The sequence below is a fragment of the Argiope bruennichi genome, chromosome X1 (assembly GCF_947563725.1).
Source record: "Argiope bruennichi chromosome X1, qqArgBrue1.1, whole genome shotgun sequence".
Lineage (NCBI taxonomy): Eukaryota > Metazoa > Arthropoda > Arachnida > Araneae > Araneidae > Argiope > Argiope bruennichi.
The window spans coordinates 63217042-63244941 of record NC_079162.1 but is presented as its reverse complement, the minus strand read 5'-3'; the positions used below and the strand labels follow the sequence as shown (position 1 = coordinate 63244941).

Sequence of the window (27900 nt, the reverse complement as noted above, 5' to 3'; positions counted from 1 at the left end):
TGAAGAACTTTTCTAATGTAAAGTGAAATATTAAATCAATTATTTTTCTTTTTACAGTGGTGCAAAAAGGAGTCACAGTGGTACAGTTATCCCGGGACCAAGTGAAGTGACGCAAAGTAAAGTGCAAGTAAAATAAAAGTAACTTGGAGTTTATTTTACATTTTTAAGATTGACATTGAAAATGGGAGACAAAAGGGGGAGAAAATATATACTATACCCTTGGTAACATTTAATTTCATTACGACACTGCTTTTCAGTTCTGTTTTGTCTGAAATTTGATATTCTGATATCAATTGTAAGACCATAATAATAATATCTCGTCACTACTAGTTCAAATGGAACTAAATACACTTTTGAATATTTCCTTTAAAAAATTGTTTTGATATAAAAATTGTTTAGTTTGGAAAAAAATCATGTTTTTAGGTGAAAGATATTTTATTAAATCGAAGTTTGTCTTCTAATGTTAATTCACTGAACTTTCATTCGAAAAAATGATATTGTTCCTTGTATAAGAAAAACGGACAACAAATGTCTTGCAGTCAAATCAAATTCAAAGAAAAACGCTTTTTGAAAATTTACAAAAGAAAATGTTCTGACAATTTTTTCTTATATCAATGTAAATATTTCGATGTTAAATCAGAAAAGTGTTACCATTTTCCCTAATTAATATTACCATAATTACTGCATAAATCGGCGAAAGTTTTTTTTTTTTCATTTTGGTTTTCATTTTAAAATAACGAAGTAAAGATAAAGAGCCAAGTTCAAAAAGAATTAGGTATTTAAAAATTAGAAAAAAATCTTAAAGTGATGCACTTAACAACGCACTTCAAATGGTTTTATTTTTCGGAAAGAATTATTGTTTTTATAATAGAAATTCATTTTTCCTACAGAACTGCTGTTTTTAAATTTTGTTTTGATAAAGTTAATCTCAAAATGGCACGTTTAGAAAGCCTTTCAGTTTATAAAAAACAGCTTTGTTATGTTTTTAAGAAGAAAATAAGACGTCATATTTTAGCTTTCCATCCAATTTTTTTAATACAAAATGTATTAAGATTTTTTATTTATCTAAAGGTTCTTCTTAAATATATATAAATGATTGCTTCAAACTTGTGGAACATAACTCTGCGCTTATCTAATTATAAAATTATTAGCATACGACGCAACAGTATTTTTAGCAATCAATGAAAATATAAAGATAATACAATTTGCATTTTGTAAAGAACAAGCTAATAGATACGTAATAACTAGATATTTTCAACGTAGATTTCTTTCGTTCAGTGTATGTTATGTCATTTATGGTTTTGTAAAAAATCTCAACCACATCTCATCATCTCAATGCATTCTTCTCGTAGAACACATTTTTGGCACTATATCTGTTTGTCTGTTTGGCAGTGAACATGATAACTCAATATCTCTTTGAGCTAGGTGGATGAAATTTGGTATATGGATTTACGACCAAATTTGAAGACTTCTATCATATTTTGAACGAACTTCTTCATAGGAAATGTAGATGGCTGGCTTTTGGATTACAAATAAACTCGATAACTCCAAAACGCAAGGAGCTAGATAGATAAGATTTGATATACAAATTTAGCATTTGAAATATAGATTCTTATCAAATTTTGAACGAATTCTGTCAACGGGTTGTTCATGTGTCAGTCTGTACTTTCGCATATATGTAAGCGCAATAACTCATAAACAGGATTACAGGATAAACAGGATTTTTAAACTTCACATGACTGTTCGAAAGGGCAACAATGAGTGTTTGTAATCCTTTTTAAACACTTTTTGATAAACTTTAGTAGAATAGTGGTACTGAAATTAAATTTAAATTGGGAACATGAACAAAATATTAAGACGAATGTTCTATGAATAGTTCTACTATTAGAAATACTATCAATTTTCTTGATTTTAAAAAAATATAATGTTAAAAAGGAACTTTTATTTTTATTGCAGCAGTGTTATGATGTGATTTGTGTCACTGGGATATTATTTAATTCATAAGGCAGCTATTTTGCACATTTAATTTTTTTTTTTTAATTTCACGAAAAGAATAATTTAGAATTTTGTTAATAATTTTCCTAAATTACATGCAGCCATTCAAAATACATATATTTTTTGTAAAAAAAATTAAAATTCATGCATTCTACAGTTAGATTAATGAAATTCAGTATGTTATATTGTGATTAAAAGTGCAGTTTTGTGCCAAATTTTAGTTTCATTTGATCGGCAAAATGGCGTTTTCAATATGCATTCGCACTATAGATATGGTACAAATGCTGCTGTATTAAATCTATATGTCGTAATTATTGTTCGTTAACACCATACAAGGCATTTCCCAAGGTCTATAATTTTATGCTAGGAGGATGAGCGGAAATAGGCCTTCGATTGGAGAATATATGAGAAAATTTAGGCATACCACTCCCGCTGATTTACTTTTTTTTTTTGGTGTTTGCGTAGGCTTTAGGGAATATTTTTCGATTTCATTATTATTGCTTTGTAATATTGATAAATATCAAAATAGTGTTTGTATATTTCTGATATCAAATTTATTTTGGATGAAGTTGCTCAATTGTGTTGATTAAATGTGTGGATATGCTTTTACGTCGACATAATTTGACGCAACGACAAATCAATTAAACAGACAAAAGAAATTATTATTAACAGTTCATTTTTTCCTTTAAAATGAATAAATAATCTTGCTAGATAAATAAAAATCACTAATACCAGCTTGGTAATATTTGAAATTTTTCATAATCGAATTTTTGGGTCCAAAAAAATACTTTCGAACTTTACTATTTATTCAATGACAAAAGAGCGTGTGTTCTTATTGCTCCACAAATTCAAAAGTGCACTTCATCACTCAAATGAAAATTCAATCAGAAAATCATGCTATTTATAAGTATGATGAAAATAATATACAGGATTATACTTCGTTTTGTTATTTTATTCCTTGTGAATGTATAAATTCATTGTAAGTAGTAAAATATTTTTGTATCATTTCTTTAAAAATGATAACATAATATCTTATACTTGAACATTATATAGGAACATAATATCTTATACTTGAACTGATTTTAATATATTCCTCTGATTTACATTTGATTATGTCAGAAATTTTTATTGCATATTTCAGAGTCTAAGCAATACAATTTATTGCACAGCTCCGAATATCGGAACATAGTATCTTGCAGCGGATTGATTTTAACATATTCCTCTGACTTAAATTTGATTATGTCAGAATTTTTTATTCATACTTCAGAGCATAATATCTTGAAGCGAATTGATTTTAATATATTCATCTGATTTAGGTTTGATTATGCTTGATATTTCTATATTTTGTCCCCAGTTTCTAACGCTTTACAACTTTTAAAAATCAGATGTTGGAATTAAAAAATTTTAAAAACAACTATAACACGAAGTGAAGCATTAAATCACAATTTTTTTATTATATTCTTTTGGTGGTAAGCAGAAAATATCGAAACGCTTTTTTTAAAATTCGAATATTATTGGACTCTATTTATGTTTGTTTAATAGATTTAAATCTTAATTCTTTTCCAAATAAAAAAAAACTATGAAATTAACAGAATTTTGAAAAGCTCCCATTCATGTGATATTCAAGATTTCAAAGTAGTTACCTCGACAAGGCATCTTGGAAGAATTGCATGGCTTGACCCTAACGACAAGAAATCGGACTCTGAGATGAACGCAAAATAACCCTCATTACGATGAAGCTCATAGGTCTACATTTACGTAGGGGTACGACTCGATATCGGCATGAAAGCCACTCAACCTCGCACCGTTGTTCGACCCATCAGGCAGACGATAAGCTGCTTAGATAAAAGAGAGCTTCTCATCCCCATATTCGAGGTGTCCCCCATTGGGACTGTGATACCAAAAAAACGTGCAAAATTTAAAATTAGTCCTAGTATTTTAATCCTAAAATACATATTTGCATTCCATATATTAAGTCAATACTTCACATGCAATTACTTGTTAATTAATTAACTTGTTAACTTAATTATTTTTGATAAGCGTATTCCTTTTCATAGAAAGTAGTGAATCTTGGCATTTTAATATGTTTTTATTTCTCAGACATCTTGGATTTGGAAATTTAATAAAGCATTAGTCTTAGTTCTATCGATAAATGTATTTAAGACAAGACATTTTTTATTTATGTATTAAGAATGTCTTATGTTTTATTTTATGTTTAAGTTTATATTTTAATTTAAAAAGCTAAAACTTTTTAATCTGAAATATATCATTTATCGTTATAAGCTTTCTAAAATCTTGTAACCAGTTTTTCCGAAATTCACTACCAGATGACGCCTCTTGTATGGAGATAAAATTTAATTGAAGCTATTCCATAAACAAATAATTAAGATCTAAAAACAATATAATAATGTATTGCCATAGAAATCAGGCGGATGTCCATGATTTCAAAATTTTATTACATCTGGAAGCCAATGAAAAATCCATCACAAAATTCTAACATGAAATAAGTTAAATAGAATAAAAGTGTATAACTATTTTAAATCTAATTTTTGTGAAAATCTTTTCCAATAATTCATACTTTATTTCCTTTTGTATTTTCAGAAACTTATTGTGTCTTTCCAGAACACGTTTGGCCAAAGGTAAGTGTTATAACGAAAAAATAAACAAATCAATAACGAAGCCTATTATACTACTAACTCACACTAAAAGACCCACAATAAAAAAATAAAAATGTTGGATGCATCGACTGGAATTACGTTCTCCAATGAGAAATTCTATCGTCTGGCTAAGATCAATCAATATAACACTACTCTAGATCAACTGGATGAACCAACAAAGCAAGGCGAAGATAACGGTGGTAGAAAAATAACTTTTTTCCAATAACAAACACAATGCAGAAAAATACTTCTTTGCATGGATCAGTCAATAATGTTTGCACGTAATATAGCAATTTATCATATATTACTCACTATAAAAGCCTATTGCAATAATAGGAAATTCGGTTTTTACCTTTTACTTGAATTACTTGGTAAGAAGCTTCTGTAATTATACCAGCTGTAGCTAAGAATCTGTGCCCAAACATTTATCATTCCTTTTATCACAGCCGATTTCAAATACTTTTGCTTGATTTGTTCTGACATTAAGCAAAGAGTTTGTTTCCGAGTCCAGTAGCTTTTGTTCTTCATTTGTACTATAAGAAAAGTTTTGTTTTTATAGAACATGGTGACGCTATGTTTTTATATAACATATAGACACTATGTTTTTATAGAATATAGTGACGCTATGTTTTTATATAACATATAGATACTATGTTTTTATAGAACGTATAGACACTATGTTTTTATAGAATATGGTGACGCTATGTTTTTATAGAATATGGTGACGCTATGTTTTTATAGAATATGGTGACGCTATGTTTTTATAGAATATGGTGACGCTATGTTTTTATATAACATATAGACACTATGTTTTTATAGAACATATAGACACTATGTTTTTATAGAACATATAGACACTATGTTTTTATAGAACATATAGACACTATGTTTTTATAGATCATATAGACACTATGTTTTTATAGAACATATAGACACTATGTTTTTATAGAACATGTCCTTTTTCAAGCTACTACAGAGTTATTGTGGACAACGTTGGTAATTTAAAACTGCAGTCGAACGTTGAGGGTGAGACCTGAGCCGATTACCAGTTTTTCGATCCTCTTTGTCACATCAACAAACGGGCTTTTGACACTTGACCCAAGATGTACCACTAGGTAAAAATACATAGAAATTCTTAGATAAAATAGTATTTCGAAGCCACTATTTTGCCGCAAGGCCACCGTCAGTGATATATCTTGTTATGGTGGGCTTATTTAAGGTAGCTTTCTTAGCTGAACTTTTATTTAGCGAAGATTATTATTAGTAAATAATTCAAATAGGGTAGATTAACACCCCCCTCCAAATTTATTTGAGTTTCAGCACTGAAAGATATTTTTGGTGAATATTCTCAATAAAATTCTTGGGACTAAAGGCAACTAATCATACACTGGATTTTGCTTTAATGATTAAAAAAATTGATTAAGGTACCTTAAAAAAAGATAACATACGAAAAAGGACATGAATTTCGCCACTTTGGAATATGTTTAATATGAGATAGTTTTGAAAAAATCTTAGTAAAAAAATAATAAAATTCAAAATAATGAAGCATTTTGGGGAAATTTTAGGATTTTCTTATATTATTTGTTCAAATGGCAAATTGATATATTATTAGTTGAGGATAGGTATTTGGTTTCATCTCCTTGTTATCATTAAGTAGAATAAATCAAAAATTTATTGCTACTTCAAGCAGAAAGAATTTCGTAATATTTATTTTTGGCAATTTCTGATGTAAGATATTTAGATATGATGAGTCTCTGGCCAATCAATTCTTCTAAAGGTTCACTATAAATAATAACTATCGATACCGGGTACTTTAAAAGTATCTGACAAAATTGGAAGTTATGTTCGAAAGAATTTTACTGAGCTTAACTTTACGACATTTACTGATATATTTTCGGTATTTTGGTTTCGAAACTATTTTAGTATTTGCCAACATTTTTGTGGAAAACACCGAAGTATAAGTAATTATATAGAAAAATTCCACTGGAGAAGCGTTTAATCCAAATAGATTTTAGTATCTTATGCTTGTTTTCGTCCTTTTAAAAATTTCAAATATATATATATGTTATGATATCTCTTAATCTAAATTAAATCCTAATTAATTTCCTATTTTTTTATCTTAATTTAGCCCATATTAACTTCATTCTAAAATGCTCTCTTATTTCCTGATCCAATTCCACTTTTTTATTTAATTAATTATACACGCTCTCTATAAAACTACAAACTTTAGTATTTTCTCACGCTCCGCTTGAAGGGATAAAAAACCTTAATGATTTCAACATTCTTTTAAAGATACCTACATTTTCCTGTCCTAAATCTACACGTGTCAAAGAAATCCCTTTAAAAATCTCATTATAAAATCCCTGTGGGAGGAGGTATTTCGGTCTATATCACTCTTTTTTACTCTTCTGTTCTTATGTCGCGATGTAGACTGACGTATTTCTGATCACTTATTCTTTGTACATAATATGCCTCCCAGGATGGAATAAATTGAAGTTCAAAAATTTCTTCTATTCGATAACTGCTAATGTTTACATATATATGCATTTTATTAAATATATGTATTCTATTATGCATGTTATTTTAACTTAATACTTAACTTAAAAAGCCTTCGTAGTTTTTGAGAATATTTCATGAAATACATTCGTATAGATAACAAATTATCGCAAATAAAATTGATTTTTCTTTATTACTAGAAAATAATTACTTAATTCATGTTAGTTTTATTATTATTTCATTATTCTTACTATTATTGAAAAGTTTTTGACGAAATGGATACGGATAAGACCCTAAGGTTACATGAAAGTGCAATATCTTGACATGAAAGGTCTTGTTTTACTTAAGTTATTCATCAAAAATGGAGGCGGCTCTTATTTAATTAGTAAAGAATATAACACCATCAGCCATCTTTCCATGCTGTAATCCGAAAGAAAGTCTCATTTGCACCAGCAAAGGTTCTGAAACAAATTAGATAAAACCTACATGGAACTGTTCATTTCATGGTTAAATTGCCCTTTAAAGTTCTGCCTTGGAGTCTTTAGAATACGCTCCTATTCTTCTCTTTAGCAGCGAAACTCCCTTACTATGCAAAAATAAACAGAAGATCAGAAAAGCTTGAGGCGAAAATCTTGACTCAGCTGTTCCCAAGCGGCTTCCCGTTTTAATTTCCATGTATTTCCTTCCTTTTTCTTTCCGAGAGCACTACACTAATCGTTAATGATGATGAGTAATTTTATACTCCAATTTGTTTCTCTCGATATTTAAAATTCAAAAATATTAATTTTACTATATTTCCATTTTAACAATTATATTTTAATCATATTTTCGCCGTGAGATCCCGAAACAAAATCAGCTCTAAGTAATTTAATTCCACATCACGACTCCTTGCCACTGCTTTTGGTTTTCTCTAATCGGTACTGTGAAGCATTATACAACTGAGACTCGATTTCAAACAATTTAAATTTAAATTTGAAAGTTTTCTATAATTTTGTAAAATAAAGAACACTTATTACTTTTGGACTGAAATTATTCCAGTTTTAAAGAAATTCAATCAACTTTTCATCTTACGAAAAGTTGATTGAATCCATTACAATTTTTAAAAATTATTTATTAATAAGCAAAAATGGTTACAGCAAATGGATCCATTACAGCTTATTAAAATTATTTGTTAATAAAGCAATAGATAAACAAAAACAGTTACAGCAAATGAATCCATTAGAGTGTATTAAAATTATTAGTTAATAAAAATAGATAAACAAAAACGCTTGTCATATTAATAATTAAATGAATAATTAATATTAACTATTTATTACCGAATTTCAACACTTTCAGGGAAAAAGAATGAAAAATAAAAATGCACTAAACATTTTTATTTCTTATAATCTATACCCAATAAAAAAGGTAATTTTTTTATTCTTTTATAAAAAATGTGTCATAAATAAAGAGCTTTATATGTGAAATAATAATAACAGTTTATAAAGAGTTCGGTTTCCGTATTTGAAAAAGTAATTTTTGTTGTTCAATTTTTTTCTCAATTAAACAGCAAGTCAGAAATTATTGTGGAATAATAACTGAAAAAAATTCTATTGTCTTATTCTATTGCACATTTTAATAGGAATAACGATGGAAAATATTCAGAAGTTTATTATAGTCGACAGTTCATAATAATTCTGGAAAATATGAATAAACAAAGTTCTCTTTATTAGAATTGCATAAATAAAAGAAATCCTTTGCATTTACTGTGAAAACATGTTATTAAAGTATAAATTTTAAACTAAGGCTTCAATTTCATATAATTTGTATCAGAAGTGTTTCATTAAAAATGAAATTGGGAAGTTTGTAATTCATTGCAAATATAATACTTAGCACTAGACATAAATATGTAATAAGAAAACAACTCCTAAGCAACAGTCTGAAAACCATTAAAAAAATGAGTTTTCGCTATGCAAATGAAAAAAAAAATTCTAAAGCTGCATTTGTCTAAAACTGATTATTATTTTTTATTGTCTGCTGCAAAATGAATTGCAATTTGTTTGATTTTGGAAAGCAAACATACACATTTAAGAATTATTTTTCATTATGAATTCGAGCCCATTAAATAATAGTTTGTTCCTAATGTTATAGTTTCTGATATTATCCTAGGGATGCCATTTATTAGATCAAATATATATAAAGCAAAAATGCATTGTCAAATTTCATCTTTTATAGTGAAATAACGTTAAAACAATCGATAATTTAGATCAGAGTGAACATAATACGAATCGCTTTTTATAGGACATTTTTAAGTCTTCATATTCAAAAATAATGACATTATTTTTCAGTTTGAAAGATTAAGATCTCGTTTTGATGCTACGCATTGTCTATTTTGGAACGAAACTTTTCCTTTTTAATAAAAGAGATGACGGGAAAGACACACGGGCCATCAGCCCATTCTCAGAATTTCCACACCATTCTAATTTTTATCGGCTGGCTTAATATGCACTGAATTTGCGATTAAATCAGGTCTCGAATCAACGATTACCTCTTGAAAATTTACCACCGATCTAGATTGACACTGTTAAATAATTCTTGAAAAGAAACTACTGAATAATTATAATTTAACTATTTATTACTTGCATAAATAATTTTTATTTCGTAATATACCGCATTATGATAATGAATAACTTCTATAGGTCACATATTCAGCACATTTCAGTATGACTACCTTATCTGTTCATAATTCTCCAGTTTTATATAGATCGCAATTCTCTCTCCAACAGGCTGGATGTAATATCAGATTCTGCAGTTGTAATTCAGTTTTATAATGCTCAGTAATATGAATCTTTACAAAATACACTATACATTTTAAAAAATATCTTGATGCGCTAAGATATAGAATCTAGTTTCGTTGTCAAACAGTATATACTGCATTAAAGCCGGATTTTCCATAATTTCTAGTAAATCATAAAATAAAACTTTGCCAATCTGAATAGTCCTCAATTTTCAAATAATGATAATCTGGATGTAATAAACTGCTTTTTAGATCTTTGAGCTTCTGAGACTGTGTATTATGGAAATTATCATCCGTGTCGGAGCGTATGAGCCGTGAATAATTACTTCCTGTTTTTTTTTTGTTTTTTTTTTTTGCACAATCTCTTGCATTACAGATTATCTCCCAAAACATTCATCGTCTTAGACGCTATCAGTATGCTTGAAGTTGCTCGCCTGTTTCTTGGTAATTAATCTAATAGCGCTTGATTTTCTGAATTTGCAGATGAAATCTTCTGTGGTTTCTAATTCTATCCAAAAGATTAAAAATATCAGTTCGTCTGCCTATTACTTTCTTTTTTTCCAATGTTATATACAAAGAAGTCAGTAATTACCCTCGCTAAAATGTATAAAGTATTATATACTTTACTTTATACGTTTTGGTATTGAAAAAAAATCAAAATGTATAAAGACTTCATAATCACCTTGCAATTTATTGATAAATTTGTAATTTAATGATTGACTTTAATTACCTTGACCTTGACTTAATGACCTTGTCATTTAATGATGCTAAATAGTAATTGGTAGGCCCAAATACATTTTATTAGGCTTTAAAATTCTTAAATTATGATCAGAGACTGCAATATTTAGGCAGCTGGTATATGCTGACGTATTTCCGTCAGTCATTTCACAGCAATCATTTCAATTTATAAAATAATTAATATTCCTAACATTATATTTTTATTTCAATGCATTGATTTCATCCAGAAAAACCACAAATCCTATTTTCATCCTTTTATCGCAATGTTTGAATCCATAAATATTAAGTAAATGCTAACGCATCTTAGGCAAATTTCGCGAAATTTATTTACATCACTTAAAGACTTTTTCCATTAGAGCCAATATCCATTATTATTTGACAAAAAAATTATGTTTGAACTTTAAACACAGTCTTATATCTGATACCGCTTTTCTAATGGCAAAATTAATTTTAAACAATCTTTTTCAGTCGAAATAGATTTGAAGTAAGTGGCTGGAAAAGCAAAATAGTGAAGTAAAATATCGAATATAAGTTGAGGCACTCCAGTTTCAAAACCTTTTGAATAGATAACATCTCAATTGAAAAATAATCACTAAAGGAATAAATCGCAATTTATAGCTTATCACGGGAGCACTCCAGTTTAATGAAATGGTCAAAAAGAAAGCGGAAATAAAGTGAAGGGAGGCTAAGAGGGAGCTTTCTTTTTCCTTTTATAACTCCAGACTCTCCCGCTTCGAGCAGGAAAAATGATCGCCAAACAAAAATAAATCTAACGCTTACCAAATAACAATAAAGAACTTTAAAAGAATGGAGGCGAAACGAAATTGATTATATTTCCAAATTCCGAAAATTAAAATAATTCAAGCTGAAGTAATCAAAAGCGTTAAATAAATAAGGACTGTGAAAAGAGTGGGGAAAAAATTAATGAAAATGTGTTATTGCAAAGTTAGTGGAGCGAATTTTACGTGATTCCATTAATTTTCACGTTCCTTGTCCCTACGTGAAAGGAAGGGAAGCTGCTCACGCGCAACAAATTCGCTGAAGAAATAAAAACAAAAGGCAACAAACAACGCGGCGTAAATACGAAAGAAAATTTAAGCATTCTTGTTGATGATGTTTTTGTTTTGTGACATGAATTACTTACGATTATTATTCTCTTTTTTTTTTTTTACTTCTATTTAAGACGGCATTCGAGCTGTTACTAGATACTTTGTAAATGATTTAATGATTTTGCTAAGCTGCATGCAAAGCTCTGTTGCTTTATGTGGCAAACACCAACTTGCTGAGTGTATTTTTATCCTCTGCACGTTGATTAAATTAATGTCATTTTCAGTCTTATGGTAGTCAACAAATAATATGGATTTTTCTAATCTGTATAGGAAATGCTGTGCATGTTTTAGAATCGATCCAAAATTCTGCTGTAAACATCCAATCAAAAATATTGTCCTCCTTTGTTGTTGTTTTTCTTCAAAAATCCTAACATGGCTCATATTCTTATTTACAAAAGCCTATTAGTAATTACTTTTAAAGTATAGTGCAAGATTGTTTATATGACTAAATCTGATTTTTAAGGGAAATATTTACTTTTTCTTCAACGGCATGCGCAAGAATCAATTTTCATTCTATTTCACAATAACAATCAACGAAATAGCGTAAGAAGATGCAGGAAATTTAATATTTTTAGCGAAATCTATGTATAGGCAATGTATCATGATTCCTGCATCAATAAACTTCTGAAGATTAGGCAAGATTTTGTATTTGAATATTTTTATTAAGGTTTTAGACTTCATTTTGAATTTTGAAAATAATAAACCGAAATTTGAGATTTGGATAATTCATATGCTGTTAACTGCGTTTCTCTGAATCGAAGATTTTCGATAGAATTTTTCATTTAGAGATTATTATTTTTCAATAATTCCTCTAAATAATACGCAATCAAACTCTAAAATTGGTAGTTTGAACTTATTTTATTCAGATTTTTTCGAGCTGAAAAAAATATTTTTTTCTTATCGAACTCTTTATATCAATCATGTTAGAAATCCTTTTTACTTGATTCAACTAACTAAACTGCAAATATTGATTTTTTTTTTCAAACAATTTATGAATTTTTGACTTTAAAAACAAATCTCGCTAGACAATAATGTGCTGTGTGTTCGAAAGACATTGACATTATTTGTGGATATATATATCACTGATAAACTCAATTTTACTTATGCCCAAAATGTTTTAGCATTTTAATTTGTAATTTGTCCCTCAACACCATTCATTAAACACGTCTCTGGGACTTTTTTGACGCAATGTTGAAACTTCACGTGCCATCTAATTAATGTATGGGGAACACATTACTTTCAGAATGTTTTTTGTACGCAGGGGCCATATAGGAACTTAATTTTTTTTTACATATCAGTCGACATATTTTAATTGATTTCATACAATTATGTCCTGTTTTTTATGAAACTGCAAAATGAAACATTTATATCTTGGATAAATATTTAAAAAATTAAATCTAAAGTCAATGTTATTTGGAAAAGTTGTATAATAAAGTAGACAGAGGACAGATTATGTAATTTTATAATTTTCTGTAATTGTTCAAATATTTAACTTAACTGAATTTTTTTTTCTTTTTCTTGACATATTATGAAACCTTTCAGATGCTTTCCGGAATATTTTCTTTTATTTTGAAAAAGGATTATATAAATCAATTACCGTTCTAAACTTTCAGGAACTCAAGCGCTTTTCGTAAAAAATATCGAAAAAGATAATGATTAATTAAATCCTTTTTTATTGATGATTTCAAAAAAAAATGTTTTTGAATACTGAAATTTCTGAATTTTTTTATAGCTCATGAAAATTTAATTATCATTTTTTTATTGTTTTAAATTTAATTATTTAATTAACTACGAAACAGTTTGAAGTATAAACCAAATCTTTTCCGAGTTGGAGAGCGTATACTTCGAAGATTAAACATTAAACCAGCCGAAATGATCTCCATTTAACTTTCTAATATAACTGGATATGTTTTTTTTTTATTTTTTGGATTCGAAGAGAAAAAATTGTGCACATATTTTGAAGCGTTTCTTTTTGACATATTCACTGAAAAAATTTGAAGTAGATGTACAGTTTTGGCGTCAATCCCACCTGCAAAATTTCAATTAATGTAACTCATTGGACTCTTCATTTTCTTTTCCACATGCATTCGGGCAGAAAAGCAGATGCGCTTTCTCTATCTCTTAATGTATTTTATCAACTGATTGGCACTTTTAATGTAAAAATCATATATTGAAATTACATTTATGTTACGTCTTTATTGCAGTCACTTACACATATATAAACACCGAAAAAGAATTAGTCGTTTGATAGTTTCAGTTGAAAATCTGATACGAATCTATTAATTTTTAGATAAAACAATACGCCAAATTTTACGCAGTTAATTTTTGGCTTTTTTAATCCGCCATGTTTACATTCACAGAAGCTGACAGACTAGACAGATTTGGACCAAAATTTCATACATATCTGTAACTCTAGCAATAAGACCATGTGTATAATTTAATAATATATCTCATTACACTTTTCTATTATCTTGTTCATATTCACACAAATAAAGAAATAGATTTCTCTAAATTGGATTTCTTTCAAAATTTAACGATATACAATATTAGTGTAAAGAACGCCCAAATTTCGTCTATCAATCTTGCTTCGTTTTTCAATTAACATGCTCAAAATCAGATAGATCAATGTCATTTCAATAAGAATTTTTTCGAAAGTCTAAAGCAGAAAGACTCATCAAAGTCTCAAGGTTGAGTTTTTTGATTATTGCAATATTTTTTTCATATTTTATCCCCGAGAAAGTAAAAGATAAAAACTATTCTTAGATAAAATTCGCTTTATTTCAAATCATAATGTAAAAAACGGCTTAAGGCTGCTCGAGTAACGAAACATCTTTCAGATCCTGGACAGAAACGCCTCTTCACCTATGCATTTCTGTAAAAATATATGACCAACACTCACGTAAGAGGATGTTTTTAAAAAATGATGGAATATATTATACTATAGTTCCTTCACATAAATTCTGAGATAAGAAGAATTCACTTATTATTTTCTGACTATTGCCACAGCAGGCTTAACTCAAGGGTGTTTATCATAAAAATTTCGGTTGAATCCCACATTGGCAGGGATCTTTCAAAACAGGGACAATATTAATAAATTTATAGGGATGAAATATTAATAAATTATGATCTTTTAATCTCCTGATAAGTAGTAATTAAAAATTATTCTTTTATTTTAATCAACAAGAATCAAAGGTTTGAATTTTGCATTATCTGAAGCATTAATTTATGAATCCCTTTAGAATTCTCTTTACGTGAATAATTGTTTATAACACAAAAAATATATTATTCTATGCCTTATTTGTTTTATCTTAACCAATTATTAACAAAATAACTACATTTTATATCGCAGAAAAATGAAATTAATTCTAAAAGGGCTTCGAAATCTCTTCAGTAAAAAAATTACTATTTTTCGCAAGTTTTTATCATATATATCATTCTTAAATTTTCATTTAATCTACAGCTTATCACTTAATTCCTAAAAACTTTATTTATAGAGAAATTTAAAACATTATGAATTTTACAGTGAAAAAATAGTCTTAGATGCATTTATTTTCCTTTTTAAAATAAAGTATTCCTTTTGAAATTTAGATAACATTATTATTATTTTTATTTTTTAATAAATTCAATAAAGGATTAAGTAAATCCTTTTGGAGTAAAGTGGGCAAAAAAATTGCTTTAATGATCTAGACATAAGAAATGGTAATTTAGTACAATCATTGTAATAATTTAATAAAGTGCTTATTTTATCTAGTAACTGCCCAGGGAATAAAATTAATATTTTTTAATGCAATCTATACTAAAGGTGCTTAAAACTTTGATTTATATTGCAAAAATAATCCTTTCTATTAACAAAAAATGTTTGAATAAGTTAGTATTTTAGCTTTTAATAAAATATATTTTTTATATTTTTCAAAAGTATTAAAAGTTTGATATAGTTTCAATTTTATATCCTAAAACATTTTTTATATTCTGATCATAAGGCAGAATCATTTCTATTCCTAAATTTTGAAATATATCTACAATAAAATAACTTTAATCTCGTTTTTTATTAAAACTTCTGCAAATAAATTTTTATTTTTGCGATTGTTAGTTATTTTAATGACCGTTTATCTTTATTTAAAGAATTAAGAACTTGCAATTGTTTTATTCAGTTAATGAAGCGACTCCTTTTCATAAATTCGAATCAAAGAAAATCTTATTCGAATTAAAATCCTGAAAATAATACTTTTATTTATTTATTCTTTGAAGAAGATTAAAACTTGTGCTTGTTTTTACTCATATCCCTAAGCATATCTTTAATCGTTTTTACATTAAAACAATTTTACTAAGCCCTCATCTTAAACCCTTCTCATTTTTGGATCGAAACGTTTAAATCCATTTTTTTTTTTAAATAATATTCTTTTGTTTTTATTCGGAACCTGAATCTCTCTAACTCTATCTTCTAATCTTTAAGCAGATTGCAGTTTGAAACAAAGAATAAAACCAAAACACCTATTAATCAATCAGAATTTGCTTTCTAAGAAGAAAAATGCCTTTCTCCATCCTTACAGTAAACAAAGCGATTTCCCTGGCGAATTTTCAGTTATATTTATTTGAATTCTGGGTAGATTTTTTTTACATCTTAAACCTTTAGACTATGATTTTCGAATCAAAATCTTGCATTCAATGTATCTCCAAAAGCGTTAAAACCTACCGTATATTAGCAAAATCCTAAAACAATTTATGCCGATGAAGTAATGCAATTTATCGCTGATTTAAAAAATATATGTTTGAATCGAAGTCAAAAAGTCAAAGTTTCTGTCAGTATCTATTATTTTCCTCAGTTCGTTTATTTTACAACCTTTTTTTGAATCTAAACTTTTCCAAAAGTATACAGTTTAGCAACAACTTAAAACGGACACATGCTTCCATCGGAACTGAGAAGTAAGTAGGGGAAACATGGCTGGTTGTAACAATTTTTGAAAAAGAAAAATGTTTATATTTTTTATATATTTGCGATTTATTGATTATAACTACTTTCTTATAGCTTAAGTATTAATTCATAATATGCATCAAAAAAGCCTTCCACAGTTTTGGGATTTTAATAACAAAAATATTTTTTGCAAAGCGTTTTAGCTGATACAATTTGCCCCAAGTATAGGAAAAGTTACAACAGAGGTAGGGAAAGTTGTAAGAATAAAAACAACAATATTTAAATTTATCTTTTCTTTACCATTATTTAATTAATTTATATGCTCTAGACATTCGATAATTATTATTACTTACCATAATAACAATAATTGTCATTAAGTGATTTACAGCAAAATATAGAAAAAAATTATTTAACGAAACAACATAAAAGTCTGGCGGAGTCAGAACTACAGTTAACACAAAAAAAATGAAGACTACTTCCTATCTCACACATTTTGTATCCGAATTTTCCAAATCAAGCATTGAACCTGTTTTCCTTCCTAAGAATCATGGGCCAGGTAGTCTGTTTTTAATGTCGTCTTGACATCAGGTACGGCTGAATGTATCTGGTTCGAGACCCGATTTCATAGAAGAGCCGCCATGGAAGCTAGTCTAGTGTGCGCTAAATCTGTCGGAGTCAAATACATTTCCGCTGGAAGGGTACGAAAATTTAAAATTGGGGTGCCTGCTCAGGCGCTATGCTTATCAACTGAGCGTTGTTCAGAATGCCGTGGTTTGTCCTCAAATAACCTTAAAGTTGCTTCAAAACGGGATGTCAGTGTAATATACTATATTATAATGTCGATACTATATACTATATTCGAAGTCGCCGCTCGCCTCTCTGCAAGATAGGATAGAACCGTTTCTCTGTTTCAAAATCAAATCTTCAAGAATCAATCACTTCAAGTTGTATGTTACTTCAAAATAACCATATTCACTTCTTTCATTCCTTTGTTTTCTCTTTTGTATTTTTTTTCTCCTTAAATCATTAATTTTCCGTTATCCTTTATTTTGTCATGTTTTTCTTCCCTTTTAATTATGTCGTCAGGTTGTTTACCCATTGCTTTTTATTCAGATAAGTCAGTTTCAAAGGGATATTTTTTTAAGTAATTTTGTTATACCCCTTCTCAAATGAATCCTTAGGCGGGGAGATCCGATCTTTGAGAGTGCATGCTAAAATGTAAAGCAAAAAGTCAAATTTCGTCAAATTTCACAAACAAATAAAAAAAAGTCTCGCAATTTGTAATGTGTTATAGCTTGCCCCGAGATTTTGTTACAACTTGCTCCATCCCTTAGTTTCGAATATTTTTGTTAATTTATAAAAAAAGATGTGATTAGCAAATTTTTAGAGCTATATATGTAGGCACAATAAATATTTTTTTTAAAATCAAATAACTTATTTTAAATGAAATGTGACAAAATATTTTTTTCCATTAATTAACTAAAACAGAGCACATGTTCACAACCTCTCACTGCACGTTTCAAATGGGCACTAACTATGCTGAGGTAATAGGCCTGTCATAAGAATCATATTAGTAAAAATTTTTAAAGACCTCTGCATGAAGTGCATATTACACGTTGCCCTGGATCCCCTATCTGTCACCATCGATAATACTCCTCAATTGTTTAATTTACAACCTTTATTTTTAAGCAGCAATGTTTGAACTGAAACCAATATATTCCCTAAAGCATTAAAACCTACAACATATTATTCGAATCCTAAAACGATGTAAGTTAGCGAAACGATACAATTTATCAACAACTTAAAATAGACTTTTGTTTACAGCAAAACCGGAAAGTCAAAATCCCTGTCACCATCTATTATATTCCGTGGGGATCAAAAAGAAGCCTTCATCGTTACAGTGACCGAAACGATTTTCCTCGCGATAGCGTTCGACACTTAATGGATAAGTCTTTTTTCGGTGCCAGCGAGGGGAGGGATGGAACATGGCTGTCTCCTTGTCCAAACATTCGTGCCAGGCGCCCTCGTCCCCAGCACGCATGCCGAACACGACAGCTAATACGAATGGCTCCTTATCATGGAGCATGCAACAGTTAGCTGCAACGCTCTGTTACTTCAGCTCGATGTTTTGAGAATCAATATTTCTCCCTAACGTCAACTTTGAACACAAGTTGCTTAAGAAGGAGCTGTGACTGACTTAATGAAGCGGCTGCAGTGCCTCACGATATTTGATTAAAACTGGAATCGCGACTTAATGAACAAGGCAGTTGCCGACTGCTGCTTTTGCATTGAATGCTTTTTGTCCTCGCTCAAGACACGGCGCCTAATTAAACATTCAAAGCTCTCCTGTGGGGATGGAAGGCAGCCTTTTCTGCAAATGAGCAAATATATGCGTCAGGGAACACTGCGAAATCTCAGCGCTTTCATTTCACAACTCAGCCCTCCCCTTCCCTTTCAGAAAGGAATGGTATGAGCTCGTTTTAATCGAATCCGCCTAATGCCACCGACCGACCCCCCCAAAAAAATATAAAGAAAAGAGGCCAGTGTGAAAAATTCTTGTCTTTTAAATTCATGGAGCGAAAAAGGCTGTCCTTTTGTCCTTCTATAATCTTAATTGTCGCAGGTACGCACCAAATGTTCCATACATTTCGAGGAAGATATTAAAAATCGGAGTACAAAAGGGACCGTAACTACATTTTGGGATTATTTGGGATTTTCATAATTGAAAGGTGCTCCGGTGAAAACCAGCAATGGAGACTGCGAGGAGAAATGGAGATTTAGAGATTATAATCAGTTAGGAAAAGAAATAGTCTGGAATTGTTTAGAAGAGGTATATATCAGTTTGCGGATTAAATTTCATTGTTAAAAAGTGGGAAATTGTCAATCTCTTTTTAAGAATAGAGGAATTTTAGGCATTTAATTAAAAAAGTAACATCTGTAACTAATTGTTAAGGTTTAGTTCAGTGTCAGATGTCTATATATTACAAAATGAAGATTCTTCAAGAATTAAAAAAAAACTAAAAAGGGAGATTGCGCGATTGAAAACATAAAATACTGGGAATGTCTTAAGCTTTTATAATTTAAAAAAAGGAAGGTTAATATTATATTTTTAAAAGAAATATTGTATAATTAATAAAAGAAATACAGTACAATAGTAATAAAACAGATAAAAAAAGACGAAATAGAAAGACAAATTAATTTAAATATTTAAAAGGATATTTAAGCATTGATTAAGAAATAATTATTTGTTACTTGAGTCTGATTTTGGTACTAGGTATTAATATATTGTAATTTAAAAAATTCCTCGTGGTTAAAATGTTTTAAAAAAATCTTTCCTTTATAATTAGATGCATCATTGATAAAAAAATTAACCACAAAGACGGCCAATGGTGAAAACCGAATATATATATATATAATGATTTACAGTTATGAAACAATATATGAAAATCGAATTCAAAGGAGTATTCAGTAATTTATTAGAAAATACAATTTATAATTTTTATAGTAATTTGTAATTTTTTGGGATATATTAAAGTTTCTTTTTATTGATAGGTATTAGCATTTAATTATTTGTGTCACTCCTCTCAAGTGAAACGATATCAAGTATGTTAAATCTGTTGTTTTGTTATTCTCTGAAAAATTTGAAAAGGTGAATTCTACATTAGCAATCACAGTTTCTAAACATTTTTGCTTCTTGAATTAATATTATCACTAATTGATTCAAATACTTCTAAAATACGACTATTTTATTATTAAAAGCAGAAGTATAAGATCTTAAATAAACTTTTCAATTTCAAGGGATTTTCCTAATTGGAAAGTCATTTTGAAAAATTACCCATGAAAACTGCTTACTTAAAAACTTAATTTATTGAATTTTAATCATGGAAAAAGTGTCTTCAGTAACTCATTAAAAAAAAATATTTATAAAAGAGATATTACCATTTTTTTTAAGTTCAGTGCTAAGATGTTTACATTTTGCAAAACAAGAAAAATGCAAAACAAGAGGGAAAATTTTATTGAACTTCCTAAAATAAGTTTTTTTAACTTAAAATCTACTAATATAAGATTTTTTTATTAAATTCAATTTTATCACTATCTTCTTGCGTATTTTACAGAATTTCAGCTTAATAAATATTCGTAATGCCTGAGCAAAACACGATCGGAAAATATTTGTTTTTCAAATTAGTTTCCTTTTTTCCTTTTACTCTGAAACTGTATAGCATTTAATTTTTCAAAACCTCTGTTCGAACCAAAAAGATCTCTTAAAACAAAATTTAAAAATTAATAGGAAAATTGTGTATTTGAATTTCATAAATGACAGTATACTTTTTTCATTCAAACATAGCAAATTTACATTTTCTGGAACTGGTCGTTTTCTTTTTATTCAAAATACAAAATTCTACATAAATGTATTTTCATTCGCTATTTTCACGGATAAATTTCTTTCTAATAGTTCTAGTTTCTTTAAAGCATTTCATTTATGAGCAATCGGCTTGGCATTCTATTAAAAAAATGTCCGATTATCACTTATCGATTATCCGAATATTTTGATATGTTATAATCTGATTAGATAAGAAAAAAATTAATATTATTAGAAATCTCATTTGATTAAAATTCATTAAAAATTTAATAGTTTCTATAAAATTATTTTCAAACAGTTATATTCATTATCCCTGGCATGTTTACCTTTCACTGGAAAAAAACTCTAAATAGAATTGTCAATTCAAATATTTTACACGTGTTTAGCATCTTGATTTTTAAAAAAAGTTATTAAAGTTTACTGCATACCTCATTTGTTATAATCATATTGCCAACGAGCAATTAATAAAATGGAAGAAAGCATTAGTTAAAGGTAGATAACGTTAGTTGTTTTTAATGCAATAAATAAGAATACGCTGTTAATTGTTACAAAAAAAACAATTGATGTGCTCTTTTATATTTTAAACTCTCTATGTTGGCAAGAACTATTGTAACTTGCACACAAGATAAAAGAAACGAGAAATATTTAAATCATATCTCAATTAGCTTCTTCACTTGTAACAAAGCATTTTATATGTTACAATATTTTTTTTCATTGTATTGTAATCGTGCTACGCATGAAATGCGAAAAATACTTTGCCACAAATCATTTTGTATTGTTACAAATCTGTTAAGAAAAAGACAAAAGGTTAATTTTTAATTAGCATTTATGTTATTTCCTGTCGCATGATTCAATTACTAAACTTGCTTTAATCTAACAAACAACACGTAGTTTAAAAAAGGCAAGATAAAATGCATCAAAAGATATTTCATTAACTGCCTTATCTGAATGCCAAAAAAAAAAGAAGAAGAAGAAGAAATATGAATAAATACATAATACATGAGCAATACTTGCCTTTGTACTAACCTTATATAGAAAGTAGATGGTAGAAAGAAGAAATGAAAGAAGATACGTTGTATAATTCATACGAGCAAGTGAGATAATCTCAAATATTGAATGTAAAAATCTACCCATTAAGACAATGCTTTCTCACTAATTTTTGAGGGCACCCTTTCATTGCATAATAAATGCAATTTTTCTTAATATTTGCAATATTAAAGTGGAAACGCTCTTAAGCAATAAACAATTAAAATAAAGGTGAAATTAATGCAATTAGTAAGAAGGATACAATTGGGTTCAATAATTGTCAGTCAAAGCCGAAGCGACCTTAGTGGCCAGGTTGTAAAGTATCGGTTTCGGAGCTAGAGAATCAAAGGTTCGAATCCCAATTTCACCGAAGTTCTGCTATGTAAGGTCTGGTGCAATATACGTCTTAAGAAAACGCTTCCTGCAATTGTAGGGGACATTCCCTATCGAGGGGAAATTAGCTCAAGTATTGTCCTCGCCATCTGGCCGCAACTCAAAATTGCGAGGTCCTTTTCAAATAACTCTAGCACATCTTCAGGTTGGGATCGTGTGTTCCAGATTCTCTTTAACCAAATATCAAATGAATGTGTTAGTACATTTCGTTAAATCTAACGACAGGGATGGAACGTCTTTGCATAGATGTGCTGTAGAAATTCGGAGAGTGTCGATCGCTTTAATTTCTTTCTAGTCATGAAATCAAAATTACGAGATATGTCTTAAATAGGAGGTTCTGACGAATTAAAATTTTCTAAAAATAGCTACTTAATCTCACAACTTATTTTATTTGCGAAATTTATATTCTCTTCACATTCCAGGTGTATTATACTTGTTTGTGATTATAACACATAGAGAATTCGTCTCAAAATGCTGCATTTATCAATACATGTGTAACTTCTAAACGAGGCGTGAATCAAAATTATCAAACCAAAATTAACGAGATATGTCCTAAATAAACGCTTGTGGCAAATAAAAAAAAAATTCTCAAACTAAGCATTTCGCTTGTGGCAACGTATTTTATTTAAAAAATTTATACTTTCTCTAGGCGTATTATACTTGTTTGTGATTAAAACTTATAGAGAATTCCTCTCAAAATGCAGCATCTATCAGTTCTTGTGTAACTTCTAAACAAGAAGTGAATCAAAAGTTAAATAATCCATATTCCATGATATATACAACCATTAATTATAGCAGTGAAAATAAAGAAGTTTTTTTAATGCAAGATTTCATCACTCAGAGTATGGTATTCTAGCGTGTAAATAAAATATTTTTAAATATATCGCAACATTAAATTGATGAGGATCAGCATTATATTACCAGATCCAAAAATACAGCTTGCAACATCCCTCCTATTATCATTTTAAGCTGTTTTGCTAATTTCTAATTCTAGCCTCTTAATATGAAAACATAAAATCAACTTTGTTTTCGATCTACCCTTTTCGCAAAACAACTAAAAAATCTCTGAAGCTGTTTTCGTTATAATTATTGCCGCTTGTGAAGCAATAACACCAGCCTCAATTTTCAAAATATCTTAAACGAAAGAGAAAACTAAATATTTCGTAACGAATATTTCAGTTTTTTTTTTTAATGTGGTCTCATATTCATAGCCGATATTGAACAACATAAGAATTATTCATTGACGGTAGAGAAAAATTCAGCGTTTAATTTCTCTTGTAAAATTTTGAAAATTGAGATAGGTTGGGCGGCTTATTAAGCAACGATACGCATTAAAATAACGAGCTAAGTAATTACTCTATTCATCTGATGCGATGAGATAATCTTCATAAAAAGCGTCAAAACATCATCCGAGTGGGTTAAAATAAAATAAATAGAAGTCGTTGCGTCAATGCATGTAAGCTTCATATCTCCTTCAAAACAAATGGATCGAATTTGTGTAAATTAAAATTTATCTATACTTGTTATTTAAGAGAAGAGGAGGAATGTTTTCCACTTTTCAAAAAGCAAAAGTTAATTAAATTTTCAATTAATTAGAAACTAACCGAAAGTTTGCCATTTTCATCAACAATTTCGGAGTAAATACTGCCACTAGAAATATTTTTAGACGTCTTTACCCTTTGTTTAGACTATGACCGTACCATACAGGATTTCCAACCAGTCACTCTTATGGACTACGTCTGAAAGATTCATTTAATTCAAAAAAGAAAAGAACTAGTTGAGGCAATAACACATAAATAATGAATTAATAATAATTAAACAATGATAAATATATAAATAATCAATAAATAATAATTAAGTAATAATAAATATGCAAATAATAAATTAATAATAATTAAGCAATAATAAACATGAAAATAATATATTAATAATAATTAAACAATAATAAATATATAAGGAATAAATCAATATAATAAATTAAGAACTTGAATGCAATGTTATTATTATTTTTTTCCTGATATTAAAATAACATAGGTGAACAACATCGAACATGGCGAGTACTTGGATGAGTAACCTCCCGGGTTCGAGTCCCGGTTCAGGCATGGTTGCTGTTCATCTTCTGTGCTCTATCTGTAAGGTGTGTGAATGTGTCTCCCTGTAAAAAGGGGTTCTGCATGATTTTTTCCACTCTTTTCTTGTGAAATAAATCAGGGGATAAAATTCATGCTCAAGATTAAAGGAAAAATATTTTTAAAGATCCTAGTATAATATAAAATAATTAAAATATAGTATGATGGAAATATCCATCATCATGCAAATTTACATGTTAAGCTCAGTACAAAATCTTCAATGTCCTAAATTTCTCCACTCATTATCGCTTTTATTAGCAAAAAAATCTCAGATTAGTTATAAAAAAATATTCAAGAAGTCGCACGGAATGACAAGTTCACACCCGCTGTATGATTGTGACATTTGATTTTTTTTTTTTTTTTTTTTTTTTTTTGACAGCTATGTTCCTTATTATGCAAAGCCGTGAAAAAAGTTGTCTGCAACAACCAATTTACAGTACACCTGTTTTGAGTACAATTTTTTTTTTTTTTTTTTTTTTTTTTGCAAAGGAGGGTTAAAAACCAAAATTTTACTTTTTACTACCAGTTTCGTTCCCTTAAAAATTTTCTTCAATTTTCATTGATTTTTCAAAATTTAATTCATAACTGAATAGAATCACACGATTGTGAAATAAATAAATTTGTGGATATAACTTTGTTAGAAAAAATGAGACTTTAAACCGCTTTACCTTTATTATCTGACATGTATATTTTCTTTTTAACAACTATTTGCTATTGATTTAAAAAACGTTTTGTACCTCATTTGTAGCAAATTTTTTGTTGATGAGGGAAAAGAATACAAACAAAGAGCTATTTCCAGAACACATTAGTAGAATTCTGGGAAAATTAGAAGTGAAGTTTAAAAGGAGTAATTAACAATTTATATCAAGATAATTACTAATTTGATTTATAGATATGGAGGAAATTAGTTTTCGGCGGTTTTTATCGATAATCAGATCCAATCGATAATATGATTTTCATTGAAAAACATTTCAGATAATAAAACGCTTTCCTGTAGTGTAATATTCTATACGTCTGTAGTTTTTTCATTAAAAATATTAGATATGAAATCATTTCGATCCTGAACAATGCCAGATTCACCATCTAGTATTAATTACAGAATGATAAAAAAATCGCAAATAATTTGGAATAATAAAATACATTACAGAGGATTTTAGCATGGTAATTCCATTACACATCATCTGAGTATAATAAAATGCATCAGAGGTTCGAACAATACAAAATGCATGATTTCAATATGATGATTAATGTATTATATTGAGATATAAAGATACATAATGCATTATTTTCGTAAGACAAAATTTACCAAATAGTATTCCAGTATGATAAAATACAACATATATGTATGAAACATAAGATGAATAAAATACTAATATTTTTTGATGAATAAATCATTTAGTCTGATGAGATAACTCGCACATTATTTGAATACGATAAAATAGCCAACACGAGCAAATACAACTCTCAGTCATCCCAACGATATATCATTCCCGGAAGACTCCTCCCTTCTCATGCTACTTGACACCTCTTCTAATGACTCTTCAATCTTCAGATATTGTCTTTTTTGAAAAAGATTCCGTATTCACACATTTAAAATCAATGATTTACGATTACAATGTCTCCCTTTTGCTGGCAACCTGATGACGACATATCATAACGTAAGCTGGATTATAAAATGTTGTACGTCCTACAAGATGAATCATGAATCATTATTTAAAATGAAAAAGGTTGTATGTTTTGCGTTAATTATATGGGATCTTTTACAGTTTGAATGACGTATTTCAAATGAATTGAATTAGTATGGATTAACATTTTAACAGTTGAATTAAATAGCCATAATTACGATGTAGAAAACCTATCAGTGATAACAAGTAACATAAATCAATTAGCAGATGATACAATAAAATAAAAAATTATTTTAATTTAATCTAATATATTAAGTTTGAAATAAAAAAAAATAATGCTCTTAATAAACTTTTTTTATATTCTTTCAGAATGAATAGACCCTTCACATTTACAGAGAAAAAAGGATGTGGATTGAAAAGAAGAAAGAATTTCCAAGAAAGAGAGACGTTGCGAAATGAGCCAGTAGTTGACATTTTTCGAAATAGAAAAACCAAAATTTGACAAGAATACTTCAGACATTGGCGCCAATAAAAATTTGACGAAAAATTATTTATCTTTACGTTGTTATGAGGCCAAGGTTTTATACTCTTCTTAATCAAAATTTTTCCCTGTAAATCTATTATATATATATATATATATATATATATATATATATATATATATCCTGGTAAAACTCCACATTTTTCTCTCCTGTAAATCCAAAGAACTATTTCAATTTTTTTTCTTTGTATTTCGGCGTTACAACTAAAAGTAATTTCATATCTTTGCTGTACGTAGCAGTTAACATTTAGTTTCTCCTCGGAATATGTAAGGTATCCTCTCTAATCATTGTTCTATAACAATTTCTGAATTATTAGCGACAGATATATATACGATTAGTTGCGAAAAATGCTCTAAATAACATACATTTTATGTTATTTGAGCAAATAAATTTGCTTCTAAAAATTCTATTAAAAATTATGAAGAACTGTATAAAAAATTATTAAATTTTTATTTATTGGTTTTATTAATCATATTAAGAAAAGTACTTTGACTCGAAACAGGGAAGTTCTTAAAGTTCCTTTTAAAGAGCTTTCAAAAACTCTGAATGCGATCAGGAACAAGCATATCAGCTAAACTGGTTCCTACGCTCAGCAAACTTTTCCTCCATACCAACGTTTAGGAATTCGACCAAATTAAATTAAACCGAAGCCTATTTGCACAGACAATAATCAAAGCAATGAGAATTCTATCTATGCACTACTATACCCAAAACCGAAATTGATATTAAATCTCAAAGGGATCCTAATATTCAGAATATTAATAAAAGTTAAAAAACGTGTTTTTTAATTAAGATGAATTAGCAACACATAAAATAAATAATATCCTATTAACCAAACACGCATGCACAGGGATAATCGGTGCAATGAGAGTTCGAATCTATGTTAAACACGCAACCTGATTAACATTTATTCTCGAATATTCTGATACCTATATTGTTAATAAACGTTAAAAAAACATATTTAATAATGACGAATTAGCAACACACAAAATAAATGATATTCTATCAACCAGGTCCACATGCACAGGGTATAATTGGTGCAACAAGAATTCAAACTTGTGCACCGCTAACATGAAACCGAGATTGATATTAAGTCTCAAAGATCCCGTTACTCCGAATGCTAATAAACGTTAAAAAGCATGCTA

At 28.6% G+C, this 27900-nt stretch overlaps 1 long non-coding RNA gene across 1 annotated transcript; it reads left to right on the top strand.

Annotated features, from left to right (window-relative positions):
* The first annotated feature begins 58 nt into the window (after nt 1-58).
* On the top strand, nt 59-26695 carry LOC129959123 (uncharacterized). Its single transcript, XR_008783404.1, has 3 exons — nt 59-138; nt 4597-4634; nt 26583-26695. It is a non-coding gene; the product is annotated as an uncharacterized LOC129959123 (long non-coding RNA).
* The last annotated feature ends 1205 nt before the right edge of the window (nt 26696-27900 follow it).